We start from the raw sequence: 11553 nt of genomic DNA, 5'->3' as shown, positions 1-11553 counted from the left end.
ATGTTTAAGAGCCATCCAGTCCCTTGATCACACAGATGTTTGGCACAGAACAGTCCAGGGTCCAGATGTTCAACCACAGTTAGTACTTTGTATCCAGAAGTTAAAGCATCGGATAGAATAGGCTTTAACACATTGTTTTTCCTACCTTGTGATAGCTTTCATTTTTCTTTCTTTTTTATAATTCTCAGGACTGAATGTCTTCATGTTTTCAATCTACAATGGATCATTTTAGGCTCATATTTTTTATCCAACCATAATAAATATTACAGTATAGGTTTGTAATCAGTATTCATTTTAAGAAAAGTAATGGTTTAATGGAAAGAAATAAAGTTTGAATTTTTTTGGCTTTAAAAAGTTATTTTCAATAACAATTATAATACAACATTTTGAAGGAAATTAAATTTGAATAAAGTTGAGGCAAACAGCATTTACATGTGAAAACAGAGATTATCTATGAATTGATTAATCATGTTTAATCTGGTTACATGGCTTAACCCAGAATTCACTAGGTGCTATCCCAAAAGTGGTTTTAGGCCAGTCCCACTAGGTAACAAATTAACAAATTACAGAATCTACCTCTAGTGAATATATTCCCTAAAAATGCTGCTTCATTACCGTCCCATTATTCACACTGATGATTTTCATCTGGTACTAAGAACATTGCAATTTTTTGACTATCAAATCTTTAGCTACTGATTTATCTCAGGAAAGATGCATAGACTATGTACAAATGATTGCATTTTCAACAATATATTAAATCACCTTAACATACTCCCCTCCCTCCTCTATCTTTTTTGATGGCAGTTTGAACAATCAGGTAATAGCCTGTTGATAAATTAATGGCTGCAGCTGGTTTTATAGCCCAAATCTTCCAGTAGTACAAACAGATGGACTATAGATCTCTGATAATGTAATTAGAGCTGCCACTGTAGTATATTGGAAATATTATTGAATTAGGAATTAGGAAACTGAGATTGCAGTTCTGTTTTATTATTAACAATATATAAAACAAAGATGTTTAATTTTTCCTGTTGAGTTTTAATTTCTTTATCAATAAGGGTTGAAAGAGGTGGTCTCTAATGTGCCTTCTGCTAATTAGCCTCCTGTTACAGGTCATGTCTGCCCTAGCATATACAGGAAGTGCCTATATTTGCTTTGTTAACTAGTATTTCAAATATATATTTTCCTTCTCACACCCATGATATATACTGTTTTCTTCATTAGATATGAAACTACTGCATAAACTATTCAGTAGTTTTAAGAGGAGATAACTAATGATAAACATCCCCAAAACAGTAACTCTCTAAAAACTAAGACTATAGGGTGCCTGGGTTGCCCAGACATTAAGCATCTGCCTTCCACACAGGTCATGATGCCAGGGTCCTGGGATTGAGCCCCACATCGGGCTCCCTGCTCAGTGGGAAGCCTGCTTCTCCCTCTCCCACTCCCTCTTCTTGTGTTCCCTTTCTGGCTGTGTCTCTCTCTGTCAAATAAATAAATAAAATCTTCAAGTAAGTAAGTAAGTAAGTAAGTAAGTAAATAAATAAATAAATAAATAAAATTAAGACTATATAGTCAGGGGGGATGGGTTAGCCTGGTGATGGGTATTAAAGAAGGCACGTATTGAATGGAGCACTGGGTGTTATGCACAAACAATAAATCATGGAACACCACATCAAAAACTAATGATGTAATGTATGGTGATTAACATAATAAAATAAAATTTTAAAAGAGACTATATAGAGCACAAAGATTAACATGTTAAAACTCTACAAATGTGAAAAATCCAAATCAGCTGAATATTAATTGTGGCTTTAACATTTTAGTTGTGTTTTAAAGAAGGCTGATAAATATCACTCTATATGAGGCTACTTATACATAAACAACTTTTTAAAAATCACAGACCTGTACCTCTGAAACAAATAATACATTATATGTTAAAAAAAAAAAAAAAAAGAAGAAGAAGAAGAAGAAGATAGCAGGAAGGGGAGAATGAAGGGGGGTAAATCGGAGGGGGAGACGAACCATGAGAGACTATGGACTCTGAGAAACAAACTGAGGGTTCTAGAGGGGAGGGGTGTGGGGGGATGGGTTAGCCTGGTGATGGGTATTAAAGAGGGCATGTACTGTATGGAGCACTGGGTGTTATACGCAAACAATGAATCATGGAACACTACATCAAAAACCAATGATATACTGTATGGTGATTAACATAACAGAATAATAAAAAATAAATAAATAAATAAAAATAAATAAAAATAAATAAATAAAAATTATAGAACTTAAATTATTTTTAAATAAATTATGAAGTACTTTAAATTATAATTTATGAAGTTATAAATTATAAAGTATATATCTGCTTTTTTAAGTTTAGAAAAGAGTTCATTAAACAAATCCAATAAGCACCAGTTTTCAAATGACTTTTCATTTTTCATTTGTTAAGGAAGAGGAAAATTCATGTAGGCAAAGGATGTCTAAAGTAAAGGTAAAGACTAGGGAAGAGTCAAATGAAGAAAATCAGTTAATTCTTATGTGGCTTTGCATAAGGGAAATTGATATTTTCAAACACTCAAATATTAATTCACTGAGATAGTGAGTTTAGAGCATCATAGAATGTCATTGCCCTTTGAAATGTCAATTTACCAATATTCACAGTTCACTAGTTGAATTAATCCTTAACCTTTGGAGGCCTTCTCTTTGGCAGGCACAATTCAACAAAGAAAAATTATCTTCTGGAGAGAGAGCAGCCATGAAACTTCAACTATGAACCAAAGGACATAAGAACATATGAAATTACACACACACACATCTCATATACAAAGTGAACCATCTGAAAAGATAAATGAAAATATTTATAGAAATTATCTTTGGATAGGAGATTATGGGTAACTTTCACAAGATACTTATTTTATTTTAAAACTTTCTAAAAACATGAATTATTTGTGAAAAATAATTAACCAATTAACTAACATATAATATATGTAGGAGTCTTTCGAGAATTTCATCTGTTTCTTCAGCAAGTGGGCCATACCACTTGAACCAGTAAATATAAAATTTTGCTGCATGTTAGAATCACCTAGGGAGCTTTAAAACAATCCCATTATCCAGGCTGTACTCTATACCAATAAAATTAGAAGCTCTGAGAATCAGACCTAGACATCAGTATTTTTGTTTGTTTTCTTTTTTTAACACTTCATGAATTTGCATGTCATCCTTGCACAGGAGCCATGCTAATCTTTCCTGTATCATTCCAATTTTAGTATATGCAATGTTGACGTGAGCACAAGACATCAGTATTTTTAACACAACCCGCATCCAGGTGATTCCACTGTTCAGCCAAATCTGAGAACCAGTGATATAGAATATAGATATATGTTATATATAAATTCAAGGACTTTAAATTCTGGAAAAATGACATAAAGATGCAATTGTCCATTCATAAATGTTCAGTGATGGCATTCTTAAACTCTTTCTGTGACCTTATCTTGGCAGACTTCTCAATAGCCTGTCCTTCCTTGATTCATGCCCATTTCCACACCGGTTCACAAAGACTTCTGTTGATTTTGTGAAGTACCTGATATTCTTCCTATAAATTACTTTGTGACATAATACTCAGTTGTTTGAAGTGTAAACCCCTAAATGGTATATTCTTAAAGCATTATTAATGTAGTAAATAATTTGAACTAGGTAAAAAGAGAAAATAAACTTCCACGTAGGTAAAATTAAATTTTATTTTTTAAAGAAAAAATTTATACCAATACTATAATTAGTATAATATATACTAATTATCATGTATATGACAGTATATTTTATGAGTATTTTCTCACTGGTGTTCCTACCAATATCATTAGGTAATTACTATAACTATCCTCATGTCACAAATGAACAAATTACTATTTAATCAGGCTAAGGGTTCGAAGCCAAGTGGTTTGATTCAGTTTATTCTCTTAACCATAATGCTATGTTTATTAATGGATTTGGGTTGTTATGATGGTGAAAAGAATGCAGGGGTAAGAGAGAGGTAACTTGAAAGTGATTACAAAGTGGGAGAGTCTTGGGCTACATAAGCTTCTGTGAATGCATATTCCTTTGACAAAATTCCGACAGATTTCAACCTATACTACAATACAATATATTACTTCAATCATTTTGTTGTGTTTAATCGTTAATAAAATATCCTAGGGTCCATTAAGTTGAATCTCTTATCCATGACTGAAAGAATAAGGAGAAACACAAACCTCTGTATATGTGCTAAAAGAATATTGTCCATTTCTGCCTGATTAATAAGTTATTCATCCCATCATACAACCATGGAATGAAATTCATGTCATATGAATGGTGGGATGATACAAATATCTTAAAGTTAGGATCTGCTATTGATGCATCTTTGCATCTCTCATGTCACCTAAATATTGGAGAATTTTTTCAGTTTTAAAAAAATTACTGATGTTGGGGTGCCTGGGTGGCTCAGTCGTTAAGAGTCTGCCTTGGGCTCAGGTCATGATCCCAGGGTCCTGGGATCAAGCCCTGCATCCATTGGGCTCCCTGCTTGGCAGGAAGCCTGCTTCTCCTTCTCCCCTTCCCCCTGCTCGTGTTCCTTCTCTTGCTTTGTCTCTCTCTGTCAAATAAATAAATAAAATCTTTAAAAAAATTTACTGATGTTACTAAGTCAGTAGACTCAAAGTTTTTCTATGTATTTATTATTTCAAGATATGTTTAATAGAAATTGGTTCTATTTAGAAGATGGAGATACAAAACCAAAAGGAATGAGCTTTTCCCTTAAGGAGTATTTTCCAAAATGAGTTTTGGGTCCAAATATTGAAAAAAATAGAAACAGTATTATCCTACTTCAGGGATTTATTAAGTGAGATAATAAATAACACTCATCTCACTTCCATTGTTCAGCCAAGAAAACTATCAAATTTCCATCTCCATTCCTGATCTTTCCCCCAAATCTCAGGATCTTATATCCAACTGCTTAACTGGCATGTACATGTGGATGTTTAAACCTAACAACAACAAAACCAAACTACCCGTTTCTGAACTTACACCTGCTCTATTCATACTTCCCTAGCTCAGTAAATGGCAACTTCATTCTCCTACAGGCACAGCCAAAGTAGCTTGGAATTATCCTTCCCTCTTTTTTTTTTTTTCTTCCTTTCTTGTACACCTCAAACCGAAGTCTACCAGTAAGACCTGTGAGCTTAATCTTCCAAATTTATGTAAAATCTGACCCTTTTGGTCACTACCCTTCTTGCTACTACCTTAGCAGTATATGACAAGCCTAGGGCTAACACCATACTTAACAGTGAAAGGCTAAAACCTTTTCTTTGAAGATCAGGAACAAGTCAAGAGTGCCCACTGTCACCAGTCCTATTCAACATAGTACTGGAAGTCCTACCTGGACCAATCAGGCAACATAAACAAAGAAAAGGCATCCAAATCAAGAGAAGAAGTAAAAGTGTGTGTATTTCTAGATGACATGATCTTATAGAGAAAAAAATCCTACAGGCTCAACCAAAGAACTGTTAAAACTAATCAACAAATTCAGTAAAGCTGCAGGATATAATATCAACATACAAAAATCAGTTGTACTTCCAAGCAATGAACTATCTGAAAAGAAATAGTCTCATTCAGAATAGCATCAAAACTCTAAAATACTTAGGAATGAATTTAACCATGGAGGTAAAAGATTTCTATACTAAAACTTCAATTCTGATGAGGGAAACTGAAGAAGATGCAAACAAATGTGAAGATATTCTTTGTTTATGGATCAGAAGAATGAATATAGTTAAAATGTCCATACTACCCAAAGCTATCTGTAGATTCAGTGCAATCCCTATCAAAATTCCGACAGATTTCAACCTATACTACAAAGCTATAACAATCACAACAATATGATACTGGCAGAAAAAAATAGACATATAGGAAAGAACAGAAAAGAGCCCAGAAATAAAACCCTGCATATGTAGTCACATAATATTTGGTAAGAGAGCCAAGAATACTTAATGGGGAAAGGAAAGTCTCTCCAACAAATGTTGGGGAAACTAGATAAACACATGTAGAAAAATGAAATTGGACCTCTGTTTTATACAATTCACAAAAAATAACTTGAAATGGATCAAAGATTTAAATGTAAGATCTGAAAATGTAAAACTTTGAGTAGAAAACGTGGGGAAAAGCTCGTCACGGGTGTTGATAATGATTTTTTTGGATATGACATCAAAAGTACAAGCAACAAAGCAGAGATAAGTAAATGGGGCTACATCAAACTAAAAAGATTCTGTTCAGCAAAGGAAAGCATCAACAAAATGAAAAGCCAACCTACAGAATGGGACAAAATATTTGCAAACCATATATTTGATAGGGGGTTAATATAAAAAATACATAAAGACTCATGCAGAAAACAAGCAATCTGATTAAAAATGAGCAGAGGAACTGAGTAATAGACATACAAATGGCCAAGAGGTAGATGAAAAGATGCTCAACATCATTAATCCTCAGTGAAATGCCAAACAAAATGAGATGTCACCTCATACATGTTAGAATGGCTATCATCAAAAAGCAAATAACAAGTGTTGGTAAGGATGTGGGGAAAAAAAGGAGTCCTTGTGCCCTATTGGGAATATAAATTAGCATAGCCACTACGAAAAACAGTCTGGAGTTTACTCAAAAAATTAAAAAGAAAACTACCTTATGATCCAGCAATCCCACTTCTGGGTATATATCCAAAGGAAACTAAAAACAGGTCATCAAAGAGACATCTGCACTTCTGTGTTTTTGCAGCATTATTTCCAATATATGGAAACAATCTAAGTGCCTGTCAATAGATAAATGGATAAAGAGATTGTATGTGTGTATGTGTGTTTGTGGGTGTATAAATGATGGATTATATATCATTCCATATTTCATATAATACATATAAAATATAGATACCATATAATGATACCATACTAAGAACTTGAAAATTGCTAAGATTTTAAATGTTCTCACCATAAAATAGAAATGGTAATTATATGATCTGATGTAGTTGTTAGATAACAGTAAAGTGGTAATCATATTGCAATATGTGTATCAAATCAAACATAGTACACTTCTGTTGTCTTGCTCTGTGTGGTGATGTTGAAAAGTCTGATACCAACCTGAATTTCTGTTTTGTTTTTTCTCCAAACTTCATTGAGATAAAATTGACATAAAACATATAACTTTAAAGTCTACTGTAACCTTAAGTTATCTATATGTTAGAGCAAGACAACAGTGGAGCACCATTTTTAAGAACCCCAAGGAACATTATGAGACAATTGTTTTATACTCAGCCGAATGTCCTTCAATTATTAAGACTACAATAAAACTGATCTAACATGCACAAATATAGGAAACTTATGGAGAAATTATACCTACAAGCCTTTCATATGGAATCCACTAAAAATAACTTTCATTAAATCAATAGATTTTTAGGAAAATGAGCAAAATTTTTAAGAACTGAATATATTTATTTGTATAGTAAGACCAAAAACAGAATAAAGATAGCTGGAAGAATAGTGTACAGATCTTACATGCTCTGACAAATTAGAAATAACACCACTAAAAGTGGGTGGAAAAAGGAGATAGAAAAGAGAAACTAGAATAAGAATTTGGAATTTTTCATAGGGAAAGGTGAAAGTCTAATGATACAATTAAAAATTGACAAACTGAATAGTAGAAACTGAAGTAAGGTAAAAGGGAATTAAGGAATAGTATAAAATTATTGATAAAAAATAATATCTAGAACAAAAATATAATCCTTTCTAAATGCCAAAAAATAAAGAAAATTAAAAAGCCAACAAAAATAGCAGTGAAACAGATCGCACAAAGATACAGAGTAACTATAATCCAATTCACAGTAAGTGTATCATAAAGTTATCTGACAAAAATAAGAGAGAACCTCCAAATGACTGCATTATACCTATTTGAAAATGAGTTTCCAATTGGCTCATAAAACAAAGCTGAAGCTTAGCTGTATATAAAAGCCTAAAGTAAAACGATTCAAAAGATAAAATAAAAGAGATGGGCAAATGCAGACCAATACATGAAAGCAAAAAAAAAGGGGCAACTATCTAGATATTTAAGGTACATTTCAAACAAAAAGCAAATTTCAAGTTTCAAATTTCAAATCAAACATATACCTTCTAACATTCAAGGTTACAATTCACAATGAAATTATACATAAAAGAGTTATGAATATCTATGCGCTAAATAACACAGCAGTTCATACAGGATAAAAGTCACAGAGGAAAATTACAGGACATGAAAGGAAAAATAGAAACACACTATCCTGAGGAGATTTTAACATACCTTTATTGTTCAAGTCAGTCAAATAAATAAGTAAATAAGGCTATAGAGGAGATAACAACATAATCAATAAGGAGGGTCTAAGATGGGTATTTATGAAAATGTATACCTTCAATAAATAGAAAACAGATCTGCTTACAAAACACCGTAATAAAAATCTATAAAAAGTTAGCATATAATAACACAAAGAAAATATCATTACCTTTTATAAAGAAAAAAATGATACCAAAATATTGTCTGGTCACAATGTAGTAAAACTAGGAAAAATAGCAAAATAAAAAGAAATCTTTTCCATTTGGAAATTAAAATGTAAGCCAAAATTTCTAAAATTTTAGATAATAATGTTAATGAAAATGATGTATTGTAGAATATACAGCAAATAGCAAGACATACTCAAATGAATTGCAAAACCTTAAACAATAAGAATGAGAAAATTAAAATAAACATCCAACAAAAACAAAATAAACCAAAGACAAGCATTATAAAGACACATTAATAACAGAAGTTAACATGTTAGATAACAATAATAATGAGACGAACAGATAAATTAAAAGTTGTTTCTTTGGGAAATAATTTAAAAGAAAGAAGAACAGCAAAAAATGACATCATCAAAAATGACTGTTAATACCAACTGTTTTCTTTTTTAAAAAAAAAGGAAATAAGAAAATAAAGGATTATTTACTGTCTTTTATGAGGAAATATAGTTCATTAACTTTCCTTAATATCCTCTATTAAGTCCTGAGAAAATAGGATTCCCAGAGACAGTCTTGTAGGCAAAGTAGACCCAAAGTCTACTTTGGGTATTTAATAATTTCATTGAGTTTTTCTTCCTCAGCTCTAGGTATTCACTTTTACTAAGGGCTTCCATTCCTCCTTGTCTATTAATTAAAGCAATTATATTATCATCTTAGTGCTACACATGCTTGCTAAGTCTGAGTTTCTAGGCACATTTGCTAAAGTTGAAAGCCAACCCCCAACACACACACACATCACATGAATTCATCAAGCATAAAACCTCTCACAGTTCTCCCATGTAGCCCTGAAGGCTTCTCAAAATATTAGATAGGAAGAACAAAATTTGGATCAACTAATCTAGAAAGGCCTACTTATGTTTTGCATTACGTAGTTTGAGCTAGAAGCTCATATTAATTCTGTTATCATACACAGAATGTAGCTAACTCTGCAGTATAACATCTTAGCCTATAGTTCTGTCTGATAAACATTATAAATGCAAGAAAAAAAATTCAGTCCATTAATGTCATAACATCTCTTAGATCCAAATGGTTTGCCAACACTCAATGAATTAAAGTTGCCCCTAACTTCCTTCTTAAGACTCTCCAACAAGGTCAGATTCTACAAAAACAGCATACAGTTGAAAGAAGATGAGTAGCCTCCATAATGAAGACACAGAATTTTGCATTTCATTAATTTCAGATTTTATTTCTAACAATTAATTATTTTTATTTAACTCTGGTTTATAATGATGTCATTTTCTAGTTTCTTAAGAGAGCACTAAAGTCATTTATTTTTAGACTTTCATATTTAATAATGTAAGCATTTACAGTTATAAATTTTCTTGGATGACAAATTTCACCTTTTCATATGACTTTTTTTATGAAGCATGCACTTTTTATTAGTTTCAAGATAGTTTATAATTTGCTTTGATTTTATTTTTGATTCAATGACATTTAAGAGTGTGTTTCTTATATTCTAAAGAGTAACTGTTTTTGTTAAAATTTTATTACTTTCCATTTTATTAAGATCAGAAACTGTAGCCTGCACAATCTGCTTTTTAACACATTCTGCATGTTATTGGTGACCAATACATGATCATTTTTTACAAATGTTTCAAGTTATATCTACTCATCAAAATATGTAAAATAAATACATTTTTTACCAATTGTTTTTATTAGATCAATGTGTTCTGAAAGATATTTAAAACCTACATCATGTTAATTTTATCAATTTCTTCTTGAATTCTATTAGTTTTGTATTATAGACTTAGTTGCTATGATGTTTGATACATACATTAATAGCAGTACAATCCCTCCCTAGTAAATTGTGCTTTATTATGTAGTACTCTTTATTCGTCCCCTGTCACTTTTTTATGCTGTTAAACTTAGATTTTTAACTAATCTTTATGATGCTTTTTCTGTTTATATTTTTGTTTGGATTTGGGGGTCTCTTTTAGCAGACCAGTGTGTAATCAAATGTGGTTTTATATATATATATATATATTTTTAACAGTTGTAGTAAGCTTTGGGGGATAGCATGTAACCGTTTTTTTGATCTTTGTGTTTATTTTTTTTAACCCACTCAACAGTCTCCCACTTATGATAGGAGAATTTGCTTCAATCACATTCACTGTATAAACAAACACATTTCAGCTTATTTCTTCTACCTTAAATTATATTTATTATGCATTTTATTTTGTTGTTTTCTTTTTTTCCAATTCTCCTTAATTTTTCTGGTCAGAATAAGTTACTATGGATTGTCCTCTTTGCCCTAGTCAATGTGGAAATTTTATTACATTTTTTTCATTCTACTATTGTTTACCCATGTTACCACATTTGATAATCACACATGTGGTTCTATTCTATTATACAAAGAAATATCTCAATCATTTCATTGAACTAAATACTCTCTAATTCTGCACTGCCCTGTCCCCAAAATGAAACTTTTAAAACAACTTTTCACTTCTTCACACCTTTCATATAAAGGTTTTGGATACTTTTCTTTTACCTCATCTCCCCAATCTCAGTCCCAAATTCCTAGAACATGCTAGTAACTTTTACTTTTAGGCTATTGTGAGGATTTCCCTACAGTGTGTTCTGCTATGTTAAGATTGCTTATTTAACACCTAAATTACACAGCCACAATCACTCTTCAGCATCTTTTTATATTTAACTATGCATTATAAGATTTATTTTCATCACTGTTTCCTCTCTTTTTTAGACTCCTCCTATCTAGAGATCACTGTTTTAATTTCTTTTTCTTTTACTAAAGCTTTATCTCAAGGAATCCTCAGACTGGAAATGTTAGTGATACATTCTCTCATTCTTGCAGTACCTCTAATGTCTTTCAATCACTCTAATAGATAAATTATAGGTTGGCTTGATGTGCAATTATTGGATTGTATCCTTGCTGCTCTGTAGTCTGCGGGTGTTATTACAATGTCATTAACTTCCAAGACTGTGGAAGAGAAGAATGTAATTGATCTGA

At 31.7% G+C, this 11553-nt stretch overlaps 1 non-coding gene across 1 annotated transcript; it reads right to left on the bottom strand.

The window, feature by feature from the left end:
• Positions 1 to 3177: 3177 nt before the first annotated feature.
• On the bottom strand, positions 3178 to 3284 carry LOC115938469 (U6 spliceosomal RNA). The gene has a single exon (XR_004073572.1). It is a non-coding gene; the product is annotated as a U6 spliceosomal RNA (small nuclear RNA).
• Positions 3285 to 11553: the final 8269 nt, after the last annotated feature.

This window comes from Leptonychotes weddellii, chromosome 11 (genome assembly GCF_054177405.1).
Source record: "Leptonychotes weddellii isolate Sample4059 chromosome 11, ASM5417740v2, whole genome shotgun sequence".
In the NCBI taxonomy this organism is placed as follows: Eukaryota; Metazoa; Chordata; class Mammalia; order Carnivora; family Phocidae; genus Leptonychotes; species Leptonychotes weddellii.
The sequence above is the reverse complement of the archived record's forward strand: the minus strand, read 5'-3'. Positions and strand labels throughout refer to the sequence as shown.